Raw genomic sequence first — 22,870 nt, 5'->3', positions numbered from 1 at the left:
GAATAAATTTCTGTTGTTTAAGCCACCGAATCTGTGGTAATTTGTTACAGCAGCCCAAATAGACCAAGACAAAGAAGAAGGGAGAAGGGGATGGCTCAGGGAAGAGCTGGAACCCAGGACTGAGGTACTAACTTGAGGAGGGGTCGGGAGCCCACTGGAGCTGATGTGGGCTACGGACCCCTTCTCAAGTTAGTAACTTACAAATAAAAAAAAACTTTAAAAAATTTTAAATTTAAATTTTAGATTCAAGAGGTGCATGCGCAGGTTTGTTACAAGGTATGAAACATACAAGATATGAAACATACAAGGGTATGTTTCATAGTGCTGAGGTTTGGCGCAGCACTTCCATTGATCCCGTCACCTGGATAGTGAACGGGGCACCCATAGGAAGGTTTCCAGCCCTTGCCCCTCCTTCTCCTGCCTCCGTTTGGAGTCCCCAGTGTCTGCTGTTCCCACCTTCACATCCATGTGTACCCAGAGGTTAGCTCCCACTCATAAGTGAGAATATGTGATCATTCTTTTTCCTGTTTCTGCATTCATTTGCTTAGGATAATGGCCTCCAGCTGCATCCATGTTGCTGCAGAGGACATGACTTCCTTCTTTTTGGTGGCTACATAGTTTTCCATGTTGTATATGTACTGCCTATTGTTTATCCAATTCTCTGTTGATGGCACCTAGGTTGCTTCCATGTCTTTGCTATTGTGTATCGTGCTGCAATAAACATACGAGTATAGGTGTCTTGTTGGTAGAATGACTTATTTGCCTTTGGGTATATACCTAGTAATGGGATTGCTGGCTCAAATGGTAGGTCTATTTTTAGTTCTTTAAGAAATCTCCAAACTGCTTTCCACAGTGGCTGAACTAATTTTCATTTCCACCAACAGAGTATAAGCATTGAATACCTTTTGTAATCAACTGTCATCTAAATGAGGATATGCTTCCTGCAAAGCCATTGTGTTTGCTATGCAAATGTGGCTTCCAGATGAATTCCCAGCTCTCCCCTTCTGGCCCATTCCCCTTCCCCATAGATAATCTGAAGCTCCCTTTAAAGGAACTGTGGGTTCTGTGGCAGGCATCAAACACTCCTGGTTGTGACTCCCCCGGGGATGGCCCCTCGGGCTGCAGGCATCGCACACTCCACTTTTCTGCAGGTAGCCTCTGTGAGTCTAAGATGACTGCTGCAGCCAGATGCAAGCTCCTGGCCTTGAACCAAGGGGTCCTTCCATAGTCTCATGGGTAAGAGGTCAGAGAAGGGTGCCAAGTGGGGAAGGCAATTTAGAAGAGCAAGGGAAAACAATTTTATGAGGAGACAGCCCCAGGAAGAGAATGATATTTGTTCTTTTACATGGACAAAAGCTCCATGTGTTCCTTGAGTAATTTTTATTCAACAGGGTGTTTTAAGTGGGTAGACAAACAAACATCTGAACTTAAGATTAAATACACTTCTCTCAGGGAAGGGCATCCTGGACAGGAAGACCACCTGCTTGGTGGATCTTGCCTCTGCAGCCTCCAGTGGATGGAGCGATGTGTGAGTCTGAGCACAGTGGGCCTGGCAAGGTGAGATCCGGCAGCAGTTTGGTGCATGGAGGTTTGTGTGCTCCAGAAAGCCAAGCTCAGCTCAGCCTGGATGGGGACCTACGTTTCCGCTGCAGTGCTTCCGGCAGCTGAAGGTTCTGATCTTCCCTTGTGGCGCAGATCCTAGGAGGGGAGGATCGTGGTTGTTACCATTCCTCATTCCATCTAGGAATGAGGGCTCTGTGAAAGGTTTTTGAAGAGAGAGAGAGGAGGAATGGGATGGGCTGAATTGTGTACCACCCTCTTATCGACACGTTCAAGTCCTAATTCCCAGCATCTCTTAATGAGAACTTTATTTGGAAATAGGGTTGTTGCAGATATAATTAGCTAAGATACTGTCATTCTGGAGTCCTTATAAAGGGAGACCTTATAAAAAGGGGAAATTTGGAGGCAGACACGCATGCAGGGGAACACCATGTGAAGATGAAGGCAGAGATGAGGGTGATGCCTCCATGAGCCACAGAATGCCAAAGATGGCCAGCAAACCATCACACGCTAGGGGAGAGGTGTAGAGCAGATGCCTTCTCGCTGCCTTGAGAAGGAACCAACCCTGCCAACACCTTGATCTCAGACTTCCAGCCTCCAGAACTGAGAGATGATAAGTTTATGTGGGTTAAGCCCGCGAGACTGCGGTGCTTTGTTACACAGCAGTCCTAGCAAACTAATACAAGGGATATGGATTATGGTGGGGACATGTAGGGAGGAAAAAGACTCCTCCAGGAAGCCTGGGGCCTTCAGGCAGATGCCCAGGGACTGGCAACCGATGATAAAAATGCCTAGTCCAACCAGGACAGCTCCGCTTCTCCATGGGAGTCGGGGGAGACATTTTTGCCTCCTCTCACTTCGATTCACCTATCTGCATGTGTGTTCAAGATAGAAAAGAAAGCTAAGCTCCTTCAAGTCTCCGGCAGGCCATCTGTTCATACCAGCATGGAGGAAGTTAAGGCGATTTTCAGCGTTATCCTAGGCAGGATGGAGACAGACACCATTGGGGATAACTAGCCACTGGAAGGAAATATGAACTCCTGTCATGCCTAGCCTTACTTTTGGCATAAGTCAGTATTTGGATGGAACACCACTCAGCCATAAAAAGAAATGAAATAATGGCATTTGCAGCAAACTGGATGGGATTGGAGACCATGATTCTAAGTGAAGTAACTCAGGAATGGAAAACCAAACATCGTATGTTCTCTCTCCTAAGTGGGAGCTAAACTATGAGGATACAAAGGCATAAAAATGATACAATGGACTTTTGGGACTTTGGGGAAAACGGTTGGAGGGTGAGGGATAAAAGACTGCACTTTGGGTACAGCGTTTACTGCTCAGGTGATGGGTGCACCAGCATCTCACAAATCACCACTAAAGAACTTATTCATGTAACCAAGCACCACCTGTTCCCCCAAAACCTATGGAAATACAATTTAAAAAAAAATTCGTATTTTCTCTGCCTGCAGTCTGCCTTCTTGTAGGATCTGGGGTTAGTTTTGGTCCCCATGCCATGTGAGAAACTCTTGTGATAATTCATTATTTTTCCAAAGACTCTCCCTGAGCTAAATTTCACTGCCTCTGAGATTGTGGTTTCACGCTAGAGCATGTGGGAAAATCCCAGAATGTTTAATAGGATTACCTACAGGACAAGTATCTACAATGGGCAGAAATGGTTCTAGTCTGAGAACACAGCACGTTGGAGCGCTCTTTACTGCCGCCAGGCCTTTCCTAGGGGCTTTCCTTGTGATAGGAGGGCAGAGGGAGGCCTGCAGGCAGCACGGACAGGACACTGCTGCCATTGCTGAAGCCCTGTGAGGTGGGCCTCATGTCCTCCTCCCTCCCTGGCCTGTGGCTGGGCTCTGTGCTGAGTGTTGGGGGCTGATGGCCTCCAGGTGGCCCGAGGTGGGCGTCCAGCCTGTCAATGTCTCCTCGGGCCACACAGAGGTACTCAGCACTGCTCCACTCCGAGGCTCCCAGCTGAGCTTGCCCCCCTCACACCCTCAAACCCGCAGCCTGCGGAATGGCTTTTCTTTCCTTCCTTCCTCAGCTGGGAGTACTGGACAGTCATCTTCCTGGTCACCTGCCTCAAGACCTCCACACAGTCTGTCTCTCTTGCCTCACTCAAACCTGTCAATTGCAGGCCGCTGGCAAATTCTGTTGGGTCTCTCTGACAACTTCTCTCACATGTCTTCACTTCTTCCACTCCATTTGGCTCATCCGGAGTCCAGGTCTTCCCTGTATCTCTCTTGCATTGCCCCACAGCCTCCAGACTTAGCTGCTGCCTGGTCCCTCTCCTGCATCCCTGTGCCCTTGACCCAAGGGTCTCTTTCAGAAAGCACAGCTGCCCGGGCCGGGCACAGTGGCTCACACCCGTAATCCCAGCACTTTGGGAGGCTGAGGTGGGTGGATCACGAGGTCAATAGATCGAGACCATCCTGGCCAACATGGTGAAACCCCATCTCTACTAAAAATACGAAAAGATTAGCTGGGCATAGTGGCGCAAGCCTGTAGTCCCAGCTGCTTGGGAGTCTGAGGCAGGAGAATCACTCGAACCTGGGAGGCAGAGGTTGCAGTGAGCCGAGATTGTGCCACTGCACTTCAGCCTGGTGACAGAGAGAGACTCCAACTCAAGAAAAAAAAAAAAAAAAGACAGTACAGCTGCCCAGCTCTGACCCCTTCAACGGCTCTGCAGTCGAGGATTTGGAATTGAGCAGTGATCCCCGCATCTCCAGCACCTTCCGCACCACCCCTGTCGGAAGGTTTGGCAAGAGGAAGGAAAGAAACTCCCAGCCCTTTGCGCAATACTGCCCTGGGATTATGCTCCAGTAGAAACATACGTTGTCTTGCCCCTGTTCCACTCGGAGACACCTAAGGGAGAACGGGAGAGAGTGCAGGCCCGGGGCAGGAGCCAGGAACTAGCTGGGGGAGGAGCTCAGGGAAGTGAGGGGCTCGGTGCCTGGTCAGTGTCGATGCAAAGGCGAGTCGGGGTCTGCAGTAAAAGCCCAGCAAGAGGGCCCCACGGTCCCCACCTGAGATCAGTGGTGGCGAGCTGGAGAGTGACTGTGGTTAAGAATTCCCATCTTCAACTCTGGTTTGCTGTGGGAAACGGGGCAAAGCTGAATCATGGGAAAGAGAGACGGGGGGCCAGCTCTGGGGCTTGGGTGGGGAGCTTTGACCCTCCGACGGCTCTGAGCTGGGACCACTCTTGCGTTCACTCCAGCTACACCGAGTCAAGCACCCACCCACACTGAGGCCAGCAGGGGCCCCCCTGAGTTGTTGCCTGCATTCTTACCTCCTTTTCTCTTCAGGGCTCTTCTCCCATCTGTAAGCACTAGAAGTTCAGCCATCGGTTAAAGACAGCTCATATATTGCCTCCTCCAGGAAGCTTTCTCTGATTTCTTAAGTCAGGATTAACCTTTCCTTCTCTATGCTCCCTGTATACTTTGTTCTATCAAACCATTTATGATGTTCATGTATTTTTATATTGTGTGAACCCCTAGAACTTGGCATAGTGCTTGACGATACACATTAAATAGATGCTTACTGATTGAATAAAAAGAAGAGTGAGCACACAGATACAGTGAAAACTGCTCTTCCGCCTCTAGTCTATAAACATCTTGGAAATAAGAAATATGCTTGGTTACCCTGAACGCTTCCACAGTAGCCAGCATGGTCTTCCACCTGGTCGCTTCTCAATAAATGTTGGCTAAATTGTTAATTTCATGGAGTTTGTGATTATAATAATCACATATCATTATTTTTACACCTTCTACAAAAAAGAATAAGGGGAAATCTATTGTTGTGAGCTTACTGCAGTTATGTTTTCTGCATATTTCAGATGGTGTGAATTGTTTAGAGCTCTGTCACCTGCACTGGGGCACACGAGATGGCCCCGCTACCTGGCTGCTTTCCTGGAGGATGCCAAACGCAAAATAACATGAGCAACTTGGATTCCACGCAGCACCTACCTTTTGGTTATTTTTGCAACTCGTAGCACATACCTGATCTTATTTAGTCCTTCCAATGCCCCGGAGGCAGAGGCGGTGCAGATGCTGTTGGCTTTGTTTCCTAGGTGAGGAGAGGGGCACCGCTGGGCTATAAGATAAAGGGCCTGCCCTGGGCCGGAGATGCAATTGGCTGAAGATCTGGCTGTGTGCAGAGCCCAGGGTTCCTCTTGTCCAGTCCAGGGCACAACAAGGGCCCACCACACCTCACAGTCCTCGGGGCCAGACTTCCTGGGGCTGCTTTCTTCTCTCCCGTGGAATAGCAGCTCATTCTAGCCCCTGAGATCCCAAGACAGGAAACCAGAATGCGTTTGGTTCCCAGCCAAGGCAATCTTGCTGACCCCGCAGTGCAGCAGGAAAGCCCAAATACAGGCTGTGCCACTGGAGCTTTGTTGCGAAATGTCCACCAACCCCACCCTTGTCTGAAACGATCCCATCTCCCACTTCCCTACTCTTACTCGCAAAGTTTGAGTTTATTTCTTTTCAAACTCACAGCTTTTGCAAACCACTGGAGGGAAGAATTAATCTGGAATGTTAAGCCTCTCAGTGTATTTGGCTCTGCCTGCAACCTGGAGGAGTAGAATCGAGCTCCATCTCCTTGTTCCTGGGAAGATTGTAGCTCAGCTTAAGACTCATGGCTGCAGCCTGGTGCCACCTTCTCACAGACTGGGCATGACCGATGTCCTTGCTCCTCCTGCTGCACCTGCAGGGGGGCCTGGGAGGTGGGACACCAATCATGACCGCTTGCAGTTACGGACAGCCTGCTATGTGCCAGGCGTTGTGGGGAGTGCTGGAAATGTGTCTCATCCCAGAAAACTCACCATCAGCTTTGTGTATGTTTCTCACTGAGGAAACAGAGGTTCAAATTGTTAAGTGGTTTACTCAAGGCACATAGAAGCCCGTTGTCTGACTCCAGGCCTGAGCACTTAATGGGACCAGGTTTTAGGGCCAGGGTGCAGAGGCTCCCCTGGAGGGATCAGACCCAGAGGGCTTGCCTTCTAAAAACTATTCTTCTCTCTGCAGATGTATTGGAAGACCTGAGATCAGACACTCAATCTCCAATTTACCTTTATTTTCTTGCCTTGGACACAGGACCAGCTCTCCTGAACCCCAGCACCTTCGTTTCCTAACAGCCAGCATCATGGTCTCAAGATGTAAAGCAATGGTCTGACCTCCGCACTGGAGCCTGGAAAACTGTGGTGTAGAGGTTGGCAGCAGGACCCTCGGACTGGTCTGCCCAAGGTCTAAATGCTAGCTCTACCTTTGACATTCTGCGTGCTCTAACTGCTCTGTGCCTCAGTTTCCTTATCTGAGAAGTGGGGGTGTGAGGGGCTGAATCATGTCCCTCCAAAATTCATGTGTTGAAGCCCCAACATACAGCACCTCAGAATGTGACCGTATTTGGAGACAAGATCTTTAAAAAGGTAACCAAGTTAAAATGAGATCATTGGAGTGGGCCCTAGTCCAGTATGTCTGGTGTCCTTGTAAGAAGACGGGGACACACAAAGAGCCCCCAGGGATGCTCACACACTCAGAGGGAAGACCATGTGAGGACACAGGGAGAAGACGGCCATCTGCGAGCCAAGGAGAGAGACCTCAGGAGAAACCAACCCTGCCAACACCTTGATCTCAGACTTCCAGCCTTCAGAACTGTGAAAAAATAAATGTCTGTTGTTTAAGCCACCCAGTCTGTGGCACTTTGTCATGGCAGCTGGAGCTGGCTAACACAGGGGGTGTTTAGAATCATAACTATTTCAGTACCCATTCCGGTTATGTTCATTTTGGAACCAGACTGCCTGGGATCAAATGCCTGCTCATGCATTTACTTATTCTGTCATTCTGAGCACATTCTTAACCTTTTTAAGCTTTAGTTGTCCAGTCTGTGCAATGGGGATATTCATTGTGCCTGCTTTGTAGGGTTGCTAGGACATTTAAAGAGCTCATGTACATTAAGTGCTGAAGATAGCAGAGTTAGAAAATGTCTGAGCAGGAATTTGATCCCAGGCAATCCAATCCCAAAATGAATGCAACCAGAATGACTCTATGGCAAGTCAATATTTTTTAATCATAAACTGTATCTGCCTAGTCAATAAAAAATGAACATTGGAAAATGTAGAAATAAAAGTAAAATTGCTCTCTGGATGTCACTCGTAGCCAGAACATGACTTTTCTTTGGCCAACGAGCCCTGGAGGAGCAGGAGGGCTTTGTGGCTGTCTGCCCACTCCTTTCAGCTATTTGCATCTCATAAGGAGCTCCCCAGACTCAACCCTCTGCTGCCTTCCAGCTAATCCACAACACAGAACTTCCAGAGAAAATAACTGCAAAACCCCGGTATAAACAGGAATGATTTACTAATGTTAGGCAAACATTGGCAATGGGGCCCAAAGTAGCACTGGACATTGCTCATGTGTCAGATGGAAGCAGTTTCTCTCATGGATCCTAAGGCATATGAGTTTTTGGAAGTTGCGTTACTCTTTTTTTCTGTTTTTTGACCGTCTCACTCTGTTGCTCTGGCTGGAGTGTAGTGACGCAATCATAGCTCATTTTAACTTTGAACTTCTGGGCTCAAGTGATCCTTGCCACCTCAGCTTCCCAAGTAGCTGAGATTATAGGTGTATGCCATAATGCTGGTTAATTTTTAAGTTTTTATGGAGACAGGGTCTTGCTATGTTCCTCAGGTTGGTCTTGAACTTCTGGCCTCAAGCTATCATCCCACTTTGGCCTCCCAAAGTGCCGGGATTACAGGTGTGAGCCACTGTGCCCAACCTGTGAACTCTTGTAGACTATTCTGATGGAGCATTACAGAGGTACCTGATATAGCAGTGGTGGGCATGTTGGGTGAGTCTCGTTACCTGTGCAGGTGCTGGGGTCAGGTAAGCCCACTTTAATTAGAAACAAGCCTGGCCCTGGGTTGAATCTCTATCTAGCTCCTCTGAAGCCAGGGTAAGCCTTTACACAGATGCTACATCCCACTCTGTTTAGGAGCTGAGAAGTGACCACATCAGCCAAGTCCAAGCCTTTCCTTAGCCCTACCAAACGGGTTTCACAAAGGAGGCATTCCCATCCAGTGAGGGAGGTTGAGCCTCCCCTCTGTTTGACTGGCATGCGGTTCCCCCAGGTTTGGGCCTTGGCTACATCTGGGAAGATTGCTGCTACATACTGGAAGCATCACAAAAGCCACACTCAACAAGCATCCGCCACCTCTACCAGTACCTTAGTTAGATTTAAAAAGGAGACCTGTGCTTCCTGTTTCCCGGCTGAGAAAGGCTGCTGTGTCTTCTTACTTTCTTATTATTCCCAAAGGGCTGAGTTCTCCTCACTTTCTTCCACCTCCCCTCCCAATAAATAATTCACCACGGGGCTGAAATAAAATATGTAGTCAAAAGAGAGGGAAAGCAAGGGAGCAGAAATCCTGCAACCTTGATTACAGTGTTAGCTTCTGCGAAGGCTGTAATAAAGTCTGCATGGGGTGGGCGTCCCAGCAGGGGCAGGTCACTAGGAGCCCACACTCCACGGCTCTTCCACTGTCACTCCATTTGCTCATTTTCAGCAATGACATTTCAGCCTCTGAGTGGAGGGCAGGTATTTGTCAAGGCAGCTCAGCCAATACGTTTGACCTTTAGAAGAAAAAAATAAGAGCTCAGGAGACAGAGAGAGGGGAAGAGATTCTCAATGCATTATTTCCTTTCCTCCCTTTGGCAGAACAAGTGCTGAGAAAGAATTGCCAAGAGGCAGCGTCTGCTCCAAGTGTAGCGATTTAGTACAAATTCACGATTTCCCTTTTCCTTATTTCCCTTTTGATTAATCATGGAAAGGTCTGAATGTTTCCCTTAAAGAATTATGGCCCAGAACTTTCCTTGGCAGTCAGTTACGACTGCTTCTAAAAAAGGTTCTTGCAGTTCTTTGAGGCTGCTTCTCAGAGCGTTGGAAAATGATGCATAACCAAAGTGACTCAGGCCTCTTTCAGGGAAACTGGGTAATATTAATCCTCCCATTTCACAGCTGCAAAACAAGAGACAAACTGAGGTTAAACGCCCAATTCAAATAGCTCTAGCTCACATATCATGGGGTCTGGAGATTTAAGGGGAGTACATAGAGAAGGAAGAGAAAACAGACCCTGGGTTGAGGTGGCATCTCCTAAAACTTGTTATCGCAGCTATTAAAGCCCTTATTTCTCACCTCATTGGTGAGCAAGCAACAGGGCAGAGATGTGCTGCTTCCCTGGTGACCACTTTTTTCACTGATGGGGCCATGGAAGAGCCACTAGACCCGGCTGGGCACAGTGGCTCACTCCTTTAATCCCAGCGTTTTGGGAGGCTGAGGCAGGAGGATCACTTGAGCCCAGGAGTTCAAGGCTGCAGTAAGCTATGATTGCACCATTGTCCTCCAGCCTGGGTGAGAGAGTGAGACCCTGTCTCAAAAAGGAACCACTAGACCTAAAGCCAGGAGACCCTGCTCAGCCTGGCTTGGCTTCCACGGCCTAACCTCTACTTCTCAGAGTGACTTGGGCAAGTAACTGCCCCTTCTCTCTGGACCCTCACAGCAGGGAGGGCTCAAAAGTTCTGCATGATAGTTGCTGGGCATAGCAATGTGGCACCATCTCCCTTCAGCCCTCCATAATTCTCTTATGTGTTCTTGGACAGATCATGATAGCAAATACTTTTATGGCATGTACTCTGTGCCAGGCTCTACACTAAACCTTTGCATATATGCCTGATTTTTTTTTAACCTTACAACAAGGAGCGGTATTATCATTCCCATTTGCAGAGGAGGAGACTGAGGCACAAAGACATTGTGAAACTAACAGATTAAGAGCTTAATACACAAAGAGATCACCTTCCCAAGCTCACAGTACAGTGCAGAGCTGAGCGAGGCAGCCTGGCTCCGGCATCAGTGCCTTGCCCTGATAGCTCTGTCCTCTAGCTCGACAGCTCTGTCTCCCAACTGCCCTCCTGGGAGGCTACTGGGTTCAATAGTCTTTTGTGTATCTTTTCCGAAAATGTTGCAAGGCATTGATGCACATAAATAGACACAAATACAAATTGTAGCATTTATACTCTTCCTTTTTGCATCAAATACAATGACATAATTTTTTTTTTTTTAAACAAAGTCTCACTCGATCACCTGGGCTGGAGTGCGGTGGCGCAATCTTGGCTTACTGCAACCTGCACCTTCCAAGTTCACGCATTTCTCCTGCCTCAGCCTCCCAAGTAGCTGGGATTACAGGCACCCACAACCACGCCCAGCTAGTTTTTGTGCGTGTGTGTGTGTGTGTGTGTGTGTGTTTAGTAGAGGTGGTGTTTCGCCATGTTGGCCAGGCTGGTCTTGAACTCCTGACCTCAAGTGATCCACCTGCCTTGGCCTCCCAAAGTGCTGGAATTACAGAAGTGACCCACCACACCCAGCCAATAACGTGATCCTTTTGTATCAACTCATATAGAGTTGCCACATTCTTTTTAACAACTGCATAGTATATTCCATCATATAAACCATAATGTATAAACTCACTTGCTGATGCATATTTAGGTTATTTTCATTATTTTACTATTACAAAGAATACTGCGATGACTATTCTTGTAGATATATCATTTTGCATAAGTGTGGTCTGTACAAAATGACTGCCCCAAAGATATTCACGTTCTGATCCCTGGAACTTTTGAGTATGTTATGTTATATGACAAAAAGGATTTTGTAGATGGAATCAAGGTTATAGACCTTAAGAAAACAAGGTTACTCGGGATTATCTGGATGAACAGCCTCATAACACGAGCCTTTGTTATAGTCTAAATATACGTGTGGCCCTCAAATCGTATGTTGAAACCTACTCCCCAAGGTGATGGTATTAAGAGGTGGAGCCTTTGGGATATGGTGATGTCATGAGGGTAGAACCTTCTTGGGGTTAGTGCCCTCGTAAAAGAGGCCTGAGACGGCTGAGCGCTGTGGCTCACGCCCATAATCCCAGCAGTCTGAGAGGCCAAGGCGGGCAGATCACCAGGTCAGGAGATCAAGACCATCCTGACCAACATGGTGAAACCCCCTCTCTAGTAAAAATACAAAAAATTAGCTGGGTGTGTGGTGTGTGCCTATAGTCCCAGCTGGCTGAGGCAGGAGAATCGCTTGAACCCGGGAGGTGGAGGTTGCAGTGAGCTGAGATCATGCCACTGCACTCCAGCCTGGGTGACAGAGCGAGACTCTGTCTTAAAAAAAAAAAAAAAGAAAAAAAAAGGCCTGAGGGAACCTGGTTGCCCCTCCCACCATGTGAGGACACACAGAAGATATCATCTCTGAGGAACAGGCCCTGGCCAGTCACTGAATCTGCTGGTAAGGAAGACCTTGGACTGCCCAGCCTCCAGAACTGTGAGCAATAAATTTCTGTTGTTTACAAATTATTTTACCAAGTCTCAGGTATTTTGTCATACCAGCCCAGACAGACTAAGACAGCTCTTCAAGGCACAGAGCTTTCTCCAGCTGGAGGCAGGAGGGATGAGGGAATGCCAGAGAGATTTGAATCATGAGCAGGACAACTCACCATGGCTGGCTTTGAAGAAGAAGCATCCTTGAGCCAGGGAGTGTGGGAAGCCTCCAGATACTGAGAAATAGCCCCGGCTGGCAGCAGCAAGGGATCAGGGACCTCAGTGCTACGATTGCGTGGAATCAAGTTTTATCAATAACCTGAATGAGTCTGCAACTGGATTCCTCACAGGGCCTCTAGATAAGAGCCCTGGTCAGCCAACACCTTGACTTTAGCCTTGTGGGATCCAAAGCAGAGAAACCAGCTGAGTCATTTGGCTTTCTGAGCCATAGAAATGTGAGATAATAACTTTGTGGCTTTTTAAACACGAAATTTGTGGCCATCTGTTAACAGAAGCAATAGAAAACTAGAGCATTGCTGATTACTTACAAGTAGAATAGCTGAGTCAAAGAGTACATGCATGGACAGATACTGGCAAATAGCTCCCCTTGAACTGAGACCTGCCTGAAGATACCTACTTTCTTGGAGCCTCACTTTCTATACCAGAAAAATGGGAATAACAACAACCTTGAGGCTATTGTAAGGATAAGAAAAACACACACACACATTCATATGTGTATACACACGCATGTATGCATACTTACATGTATGAGCATTGTATTAGTTCATTTTGCATTGCTGTAAAGGAATACCTGGGGCTGAGTTATTTATAAAGAGGTTTGTTTGGCTCCCAGTTCTGCAGGCTGTACCAGCATCTGCTCAGCTTCATGAAGGACTCAGAAGCTTTTACTCATAGGTAGAAGTAGTGGTCCTTCTACCATGTGCACACACACGTATATTAGAGAGAACGCTTCCACACTTTGCTTGTGGTAGGTGTGTTAGGTTGTTTTTGCATTTCCGTAAAGAAATACCTGAGGCTGGATGATTTATAAAGAAAAAAAGGTTTATTTGGCTCATGTTTCTGCAAGCTGTACAAACATGGCACCACCATCTGCTTGGCTTCTGCTGAGGACATCAGGAAGCTTATAATCATGGTAGAAGGTGAAGCAGGAGTAGGCACATCACATAGTGAGAGCAGGAACAAGAGAGCAAGGAGGAGGGCCCAGCCTTTTTAAAAACAATCAGACATTGTGTGAACTAAATGAGCAAGAACTCACTTATCACCAAGAGGATGGTGCTAAGCCATTCATGAGGGAGCCACCTCCGTGATCCAAACACCTCCCACCTCCAACACTGGGAGTCACTTTTCAACACGAGATTTGGAGGGGACAAATATCCAAACCATATCAGTAGGTCTTCCATAAGTGATAGTTACTATATAGTTTCAGAATTAATTAAAATGCATCTGAACATTGTAGCAATCAATTTACAAGTGGAAAACTAGGCTCAAGATCATCTGGTGATATGCCCAGGGTCAGGCCACAAAAGATGTGAACCATTATCCCCTCAACCCCAGCAGGGTGTGTTTTTACCCTGCTGACCTTGTCTCGAGATGCCTGGGGACAGTGACAGGCCCCATTTCAGGGAACAGGTGTCCTTTCCAGGTTGAGCACTGTTCCACACAGCCCGTTAACATAGTGTTGCATCCTGTCTCCGGGGAGATTACAATGTTCTCCCTGCCGCAGAATTCTAAGGGTGCCTTGTATTTTCTTGTGGTGTGAGGATTTGAGTGATGAAATACAGAATTCAACAAGAAATGTTGCCAAGACAACAAGGTTGCAGAACCAAGACTTTTTCTTTCTTGGAAAGAAATAGAAAGGATTATTATAATTTACCTCTCCTTGGGGGCAGGCCAGGCTCTGGATAACGTGAAACTTGAGTTGAACTGCTTTTAGATTATTTATCTAAGTGGCTCCCAAATTTCAGTTCACATGCTGCTGTATCCGAGTCACCTGGGGTGCTTGTTAGGAACCCGAAGTTGGGGTCCTCCTTTGACTTGCTAACTCTGAGTGCCTGGGATTGGGCCTGAGAAGCTGATTTGGAACAAGCTCCTCTGCGTGATTCTATTTGTATCTGGGTGTGGATGCTAATGTTCCAGCATCTTGGACAGAAGACAGTGGTCCAGGCTGCATGAGCTGAGTGACAGGAAGCCCCTAGTAGAAAGCTCTTTCCTTGGAGCCATAGTCCTTCTCACTTGAATTGCCACCAGTTCAGAATGCCATCTTGAAAAATAAAACTCAATGCTTTCATCAATGTGACAGCTCTGCAAGCACTTGAAGGCAAGTATATTCAGTGTCAGACAGGCTCCCCAAACTCCTCCTGGGAGGCCAGAGCCTTCTTCTACCTCCCAGCTGCCCTTATGGTAGTGCCTGCCTAGGCTTCCTCTCTTTGCTTCCACATCTTTTTGTTCATTTCATTCAGGGCCCTGTTTTCTTCCATGTCAGGGCTCTACAGGGCTCTGCTCATGCCAGGCTGATGTGTTCAGGAGCGCTAGTGGATTGATGTATCACTGCACTTCTACATATGTTGTTAACTGGAGTCTTCTGGTAGTAAATCCAATGATTGCTGTGATGGTGAGAATGTCATCTGCTGGTGGCAGGCAACTGGAGGGGACACTGGGCTGTGGAAGAGCCTGGGAGGGTACCTGCAGTTCTATTATAGTGTCCATATCTACAATAAATTCTGAATATGAGATGATGAAACAAAATGCCTGCATATCACTGTCTCGTCATTCTAATATTCCAGTTGTCTTGGTTCTACCCCTGTTCTAACAACTTCTCGGTTGAAAACTTGGGTTTCCTGCCCCAGTATCCATTCTTGTTCATTTTATCTATAGGATCAGACATTGCTTGTTCTTAGTTATCAATATCTGTCTCCACTTTGTGGTCACATGGTGGGAACATTCCATGGAGATGTGGGTTATGAATTAAGTTCTCCAAGAGCTTCCGTGGTCTCTTAGACCCATAATTCAGGTAATAGATGAAGTACGGCTGTGGGGCACAGCTAGGCAAAAAATTTTTTACACACATATAACTAAGGAAACACAGGCTGGAATACCATCTAATCAATTAAGCTTTTTCCTTCCCTCTTTTAAAACATGTATGAATGTATATGTGTATGTATATAGACATACACACATACATAGACATACACATTATATATGAATATAGACATATATTCCAGCAACAATGAATATAGACATACATTCATATATAATGAATTTATACAAGGTCATATATAATGACTTTCAGAGACACCAAGAGATCAAAGAACAATGAATCCACTTGAGAGAAGAAAGAACTGAAACTCAGAAAAGGAGAACGAAAGTCGGGCACAGTGGTGTACACCTGTAATCCCACCTACCTGGGAGGCTGGAGTGGGAGGATCACTTGAGCACTGGAGTTCAAGACCAATTTGGGTAACACAGCAAAACCTCACCTCACACACACACAAAAAAAGTAAAATGACATCTCTATAACTACAGAGTAATTGTAGTAATTGAGTTAGAACTAGAATGTGTAGAATTTTTTAGGTATTTTATTACTTTATCGTATTTCTCATTAGGTAATACACATGGTTCAAACATCAGAATGATATAACAAAGATATATACTGAGAAGCCTGCGTATGGCCCTGTCCCATCTACCTCCTTCCTCCCCATCTGCCCCAACCTCAGCTTTGTTTCTTGGGTATCCTTCCAGCCTGTCTTCATGCAGATATAAGCAAATATAAATGCATATCATTATCTTGCACCCTTCCCAAAGGTAGCACATTGAATACACTATTCTCTGTTTTTTCGCTAATGAAATCCTAGAAAGCTTATTCTTTATTATCACCTTTTTTACAACTGTAAATATGTAGTCCCTTCTGTGAATGTACCATAGTTGTTTTTTGTTTGTTTTAACAGCTTGATTAAGATATAATTCACATACCATAAACTTCATGCACTTAAAGTATATAATTCAGAGGGTTTTTTTTTTTCGTATATTCAGAGATGCACAACTATCACACAGGACCATAGCTTTCTAACCAGTTACCTCGAAGAAACAACTTGGGTTACTTCTCATCTGTTACTGTTACCCCCACCCCTGAGAGCTGCAGCAAGCATTCTGGTTTTTGCCTCTTTGTACACATACTTCATCCTTCTCTAGGATGGGGATAAAAGAGCAGAAGGATTGAATGTCACGCACACTGAAAATGTTGATAGTTACTTTGTTTTCCAGGTAGACAGGGCTAATTTATTTTATCACAAGCCACAATGGAGAGGACCCTTCTCCCCAGTTCCCCTTCGGGGCAGGATATATTTTTTTAAAATTTTTTACTTATGTGAAGAATAAAAAGTGACATATCATTGTTGTTTCAATTTAGGGTCAATTATACTCCTACTCTAAAAATACACTTTCCACAGTGGTGGCCGGCCTCCAAGATGGCTCATGAGGCCCCAGGCCTCCCTCGTATGTTCTTCTCCCACAGTGAATAGGGGCTGGCCTGTGTACCCGACAGAGCTCAGCAGGAGCGATGTGTAGGACTTCCAGGGCCAGGCACCATCTGTGCTTGGACCAGTTGCTTTAGGGGGAGCCAGCTGCTGTATCATGAAGACTCTCTGTCCAGAGACCCATGTACCAAAAACCAACAAGGCAACACCAGCTCGCCAGCTGTGTGAGTGAACCACTTCCAAAGTGGATTCTTCAACTCCGTCAAGCATTCCAATGACTGTGGCCCCAGCTGACATTGCCTGCAACCTCAGGAGAAGCCCTATGCCCGAAGCACCTGGCTGAGCTACTCCTGAATCACAGCTTTCAGAAACAGCGAGAGGTAAAAAAATGGTGATTGTTGTTTTAAGCCACTAAGTTTTGGGGTGATTTGTTATGCAGTGATAGATAATTACTATATTCGTCAATGTGCAAAGCATAACTGCTAACTCTTAGATGGTTTAATAGAGAGCGAGCTATAAATACACACACCTTAATACAAAAGGAATTACAAAAGTAATGATGCTTTCTGTCTCAGCTCTCACTGTTACTGGTAATTGTTTGCTGTGGTTCCCATTTTCCCTCTTCTGCTTTAAGGAGACATTACTGGCATGCCTGCATACAGTCTGTGAGTGACAGAAAGCCATATATCACTCCAGAGTCCCAAGCTGTCTGTTGCAGCTGGATTCGTCTTTGCAGCTTTCCCAGGAGGTTCGGGATCAAGACTATTAACCTCCTGACTTCCCCTGATCTGACAGCAGGCGTCTGTTTGCCTCCTTGGATGTAAGTGCCGGGGGCCAAGAGGAGCTTCCATCCTTATTCTAAGGGCTGCATTCAGTGGAACTTGTATTTTGGGTACAAGCATTTCTGGACTTGCGTTCTGGCAGTGGCACAAATTGCTTGTGATTGTTTCCTTTCCAAATGGGACAAAGATTTTGTTTTGTTTTGTTCCTACCTGACCCACTTCTCCAGCCCAAGATCTGCCCTTTCTGGTCTCCTCTGCATTGAGCTGTCCTTGGTGTTCTATGCGAATGTGTCTAGCTTAACAAAAAATTGATAGAGAACAGAAAACCGGTAGTTGGCATTGGGAGGCTTTTTTGTCAAGAAAGCTATTAATTTACAGCCACATTCTGCAGTTAAAAAAAAAAAAATCTCAGTTATAGAAGAGCCTCATGCAAAAGAGGAATGTGCACAGAAGTTTTCTCAGGAGCCCGTGGCAGCCTGCTTGTCAATATCCACGCACTCCCTTCACTCAAGCAACCTTGATATAGAGGTTACTTTGAGCAGAGCATTAAAGATTGATGAGTGATGAACCACACTACCAGGGTGCTGGCAGTTTTCAAGCCTGACTTTTCTAGAGACTTGTCAGAGTAGCCAGATATTTCTATTTTAAAAATCTAAAAACTCATTTCAAAGGCCAAGTTTTAAAATAGGGCCATATGAATGTTTTCCTCATGGCCGCAATCCCTCTTGCATGCAGAGACAACATTTTCCTGAGGTGTGAGAGCTGTGCTGTCTGACATGGTAGCCACCAGGCACGTGTGTCAATTCCAATGTAAATTCAGGAGCTGGAACACCTGCAAACCCAGCACTTTGGGAGGCCAAGGCAGGGGATCGCTTGAGGGCAGGAGTTCAAGGCCAGCCTGGCGAACATAATGCAACCTCGTCTCTACAAAAAATAAACAAAATTAGCAGGGCGTGGTAGCATATAACTGTAGTCCCAGCTACTCGGGAGGCTGAGGTGAGAGGATTGCTTGAGTTGGGGATGCTGAGGCTGCAGTGAGTTGAGATGGCACCACTGCACTCCAGCCTAAGCAAGAGAGAGAGACTCTGTCTCAAAATAAATAAGCAAACAAATAAATAACTAGGTGCCATAACTCAGCCTGTAGTCCCAGCTACTCCCAGGTACTTGGAAGCCTGAGGCAGGAGGACTGCGCGAGGCTAAGAGTTTGAGACAAGCCTGGGCAACATAGCCGGTCTTTAAAAAAAAATTTTTTTTTAATCAGCCAGGTGTGATGGTGTAGTCTCAGCTACTTGGGACGCTGAGGTGGGAGGATTGTTTGAGCCCAGGAATTTGAGGCTGCAATGAACTTTGATCATGCCACTGCATTCCAGCCTGGTTGACAAAGAGGGACTCTGTCTCTTAAAAACCAAAAATGTAAATTCGGAATCATTAATATTAAACTAAATTAAAAATCCAGTGTCTCAATAACACTAGCCATATTTCCAGTGCTCATTCACCACATGTGGCTGGTGGCTGCTATGCTCAAGAACGCAACTTGTAGAACAGTTCTATCACTGTGGAAAGTTCCATCGGGCCACTCAGCGTTGGGGTTTTGCTTGGTGCTTTGTGTGGAAACAAAACAGAAAAAACATTTCCCTTTCCCATCAAAGGGCCGAGAGTGCTAGAGTCACACTTCTCTGTCTCAGATTTAACTAATATTTCCTAAATAGGGAAATAGGAAGTCTCTCTCCTAAGTAGGGAGACTCAATGGTTAAAAATAATCAAATTTTGGCCAGGCACGGTGGCTCACGCTGGTAATCCCAGCACTTTGGGAGGCCAAGGCGGGCAGATTCCGAGGTCAGAAGTTCAAGACCAGCCTGAGCAACACAGTGAAACCCCGTGTCTACTAAAAATACAAAAATTAGCCAGGCGTGGTGGTGTGTGCCTGTAACCCTAGCTACTCAGGATGCTGAGGCAGGAGAATCACTTGAACCCGGGAAGCGGAGGTTGCAGTGAGCCGAGATTGCGCCACCGCACTCCAGCCTAGGTGACAGAGTGAGACTCCATCTCAAAAAAAAAATCAGATTTTTAATATTGACTATATACAATGGCCAAGAAGGAACTCTTCTGTGTTAAAATCAAACAACAACAAAAAAGAACAATAGAACATAGGTTCTCGTAGCAGATGTTTGTGATTTTTTTTTTTTTTTTTTTTGAGACGGAGTCTCTCTGTGTCCCCCAGGTTGGAGTGCAGTGGCGCAATCTCAGCTCACTGCAAGCTCCGCCTCCTGGGTTCACGCCATTCTCCTGCCTCAGCCTCCCGAGTAGCTGGGACTACAGGCATGAATGCAAGAGAGTGAGTGCTTTCCTACCTTATAGAAGCAATTCTTAGAAGAACTCCTTAATGCTTGCAAATCCTGTTGGAGGTGGAAAGTGTTGTTTCCTAAGTGCCAAGGTGCTATTTTATTATTTATTAATATCAGTATTAATAACAGGAAAGCAAATGCTTGTTTTCTGATGGGCTTTCTTCTGATATGTGAGTTCCAAAATATATTTTCTGCATCCAGTTCTTCTAGAGTTTAAAAGGGGGAAATAAAGCAAGCAAACTTGAAAAAGAACATATAGAAAAACTGCCAGGGAAATAGACACTGTCTATTTATAAGGTACGAGGAGCTCCGTGTTTTATGCATGTCTCGCACAATCTCAAGTTACAGTCAAGAATACCCCTCTTCAGGGAGCACTGGGCACCTTAGGAATGTGTACTGACTTCTTGCTGAACAGGAACAAACCTATTTGAGGGGGACGCCCTGAGCCAACATGAATCAATACCAACCGACTATAAAAGTAATACTGACATTTATTGACAGCTACATCCCAGGCTCTGTGTAAAGTGCTTCATACGCATTATCTCATGTAATCACACAATTATCCAGAAGCTAGGTACTATGTTTTCATCCCCATTATACAGATCTGCCAACTGAGGTAACAGAGGGTTTCCTGAGGGCACTGGGAAGGTAGGAGGAGGCCAGGAAACCAAAGCTTTGTGGGCAGAGTTTTGTGGTCTGTGGAGGAATTGGGCTCTAATGGGTTTTAGAGGAAGCCCTGAGCAGCCCTGTTTTGCTGTCCAAAAGGAAGGACAATCCGCTTGAGACCCCAATATTCATTGCCAGCTGAGGCTGGGATCCGTGATCCAGGCAAGAGGGAAAAAAGAATTCACAAATGAAAAAAAAAAAAAAAAGCAAATCATGGTTTTCTGGATCCTCAGGGCTTTCAACCTGCTAAAAAGGAGGACATTTGAAAAACTAGAATAGCTGTAGAGGGGTCCCCAGTGTCTTCAGCAGTAGACACTAATGCTTGGAGGAAATGAAAGACGGTACTGAGAGAGTCAGAAGGTTAAATAACTCTTAATTACCATACCCCACGTGCTCACAAGGTGGAATATTTATGAAACTCTTTTCTGTGGCAGAATCCTTAAAACAGGCTCATCTCCACATCTTCATAATGCTCAAGGGATGAAAAATTCCACATTCAAACTTCGCAAAACAAGAAGCTCCCCCCACGTTGGTGGATATTTGGGAAGGAAGGTTCTAGATGAGCTCAGAACCAGGAATTTCCCTAGAGAAGCGCTATATAAAATCTGTTCTGAGAGGCTTTTGGACAATGCATGCGGAGGATTAGTCTGGAAGGATTTGTGCTGCTAGCAGGTGCTCTATGATTCCCATAGAAGAAAGGGCTAGTCAGATCCTAAACAGAGCTGCCTTGTCTTATGGAGGAAGACTTCTAAGAAGAGGGGATTCACAAAAAGCTTTCTGGGACCCACCCTTGGGAGCCCCGGGAGTGGGCCCAGGTTCTGTGACAGCTGGAATGTCCTAGAGCCCATTGTCTTCCCTTTTACTTCTTTAGGGCTGACAGAACTCCTAACAAGGCACAAGGGGGCATTTAGGAGGCAAAGCCCTGCCCGATCTGGTTTCTGGCTGCCCCATCTTAATCATGACACTGTGAGTTGCCATCCACTTTGGGGTCCCAAACTCACTAGCTGGGGCCAGCGACATTATTGGTGGATTCCTTAAAGAGTGGAAGTTGAAAAAGATGGGAGCGAAGGGAGAGTTATTCTTATTTTTGGTGCCTATTAGAAGAGGTAACAGCCCATGTGATGACATTTAAGCTTGTTGATATTTTCCCCAAACCTTAACTATTTTCATGTAAATGACAGGAAGATTTTAGATATTAATAGGCCAGTGAACCAAGTTACTTTTACGTCCCCCAGTTCCTTTCTTTCTGCCCTGTTAATTCATCCTTGGATGTTCTCATCTTAGGGCAGGGGAGGAGCCTAAGTGCTGGGAACAGCTTGGGCTACCTGATGCATGGGACGGCTGGGCGTGACATCTGGGGCGTGTGATGGAGACAGCAGACAGATGTTACAGATAAGCAAACTGTATAGCAGGAGCTAAGATTTCAAAGACTTTTCTATTACTGTTTTTTTTTCTTTTTCAGACGTGGTTTCTGTCTTCAAGGAGCTTTCAGTCCTGGGGCAGAGGAAACACACTCTTGTATCTGTGTCCTGTGTGTCTTCATCACCACAACATAAGTTCCAAGAGGGCAGGATTGACCTGGCTTGTTCCCTGCAATATTGCTAGCATTCAGAGCAATGGCAAGCAGTAACAGATGTTCAGCTTGATTTGTTGAATGAATCTAAAGGAAAAGACAGGAAGACACAAGAAAGATACACAGTATTGTGGACTTTAGCGGGAGGGTGAGCTTAACTACCATTGGAAGGACAAAGACATTATTTACAAAGAAGGTGCAGTTACTTACTGTTCCAATTGTTTTATCAAGTTAACTGAATTTACCACTCGTTAGTTAACAATGCACATAAAGCCTGCAGCACTTCATCAATTCTACCAAGTGTGGAGTTTCCAATTGTCCGTGGAACCAGTCCTGAACTCACCCCAGAATTCTTTTTATTAAAGCACAATCTCTCTGAAGGCACAATTTAGAATATGCATGTACATTTTCTTTAATACTCAATTCCAAGTACTTTTCATTTTATGCTTGCAGATTCTAGATTACATGAAGTTGTAGAGAGGTATATGTTTACTAGAATCAAATGTTACCTGTGTCAAATCTAAGGGTGACTTCGAACATGAGGCCAGACACTTGGTTTTGCATAGAAGATTGTAGGAAGTTGTGCTGCATCAGTCATTTCATTCAGAAGCTCTGTAGGTGAGTATCTCTTGATGGGATGGAGTTCTGATGAATGCTGGAGAGTCTTCATTGGAGACCTGAAGGCCAAAGTGAGCCATCTTTGCACAGTTGCTTGAAGGTGGTAAGATGGACGAAGCAAATTCTCAGCTATGTGATTCAGTAGATACTGCCCACTTTTGAATCATGACAACCAAGCATGCCACAATATTTATTTACCAACGATCATGTGCAAGGCCCATGCTGTTTATGAAAGAATATTTACATAATGAGTTGTGTGACACAGCCACTGCCTGTATGTAGCTTATGCATCCAAAGGACCACATCATATGGACAGATCATATGAAGCAGTAAGTGGTAAATGCCAAAGATACATTGGTTCCCACCCACCTCCCCGTCTCTGCCTTCCCCAGCTCTCTGATTCCTCTGACTGCAGTTTCAGTCCCACTCCAGGCCTGGAGTCAATTCTGACAGGCAGGAAGTGTATAAATAA

The 22,870-nt window shown here is 45.9% G+C and overlaps 1 long non-coding RNA gene across 1 annotated transcript; it reads right to left on the bottom strand.

Annotated features, from left to right (window-relative positions):
- Positions 1–1,365: 1,365 nt before the first annotated feature.
- LOC116457441 (uncharacterized) lies at positions 1,366–5,841 on the bottom strand. Its single transcript, XR_009210736.1, has 2 exons — positions 5,565–5,841; positions 1,366–1,755 (listed from the first exon to the last, which is right to left on the bottom strand). It is a non-coding gene; the product is annotated as an uncharacterized LOC116457441 (long non-coding RNA).
- Between the last annotated feature and the right edge of the window lie 17,029 nt (positions 5,842–22,870).

This window comes from Hylobates moloch, unplaced genomic scaffold, assembly GCF_009828535.3.
Source record: "Hylobates moloch isolate HMO894 unplaced genomic scaffold, HMol_V3 SCAFFOLD_18, whole genome shotgun sequence".
NCBI classification, from domain to species: Eukaryota; Metazoa; Chordata; class Mammalia; order Primates; family Hylobatidae; genus Hylobates; species Hylobates moloch.
Note: the sequence above shows the minus strand (reverse complement) of the source record. Positions and strands in the feature narration are given on the sequence as shown.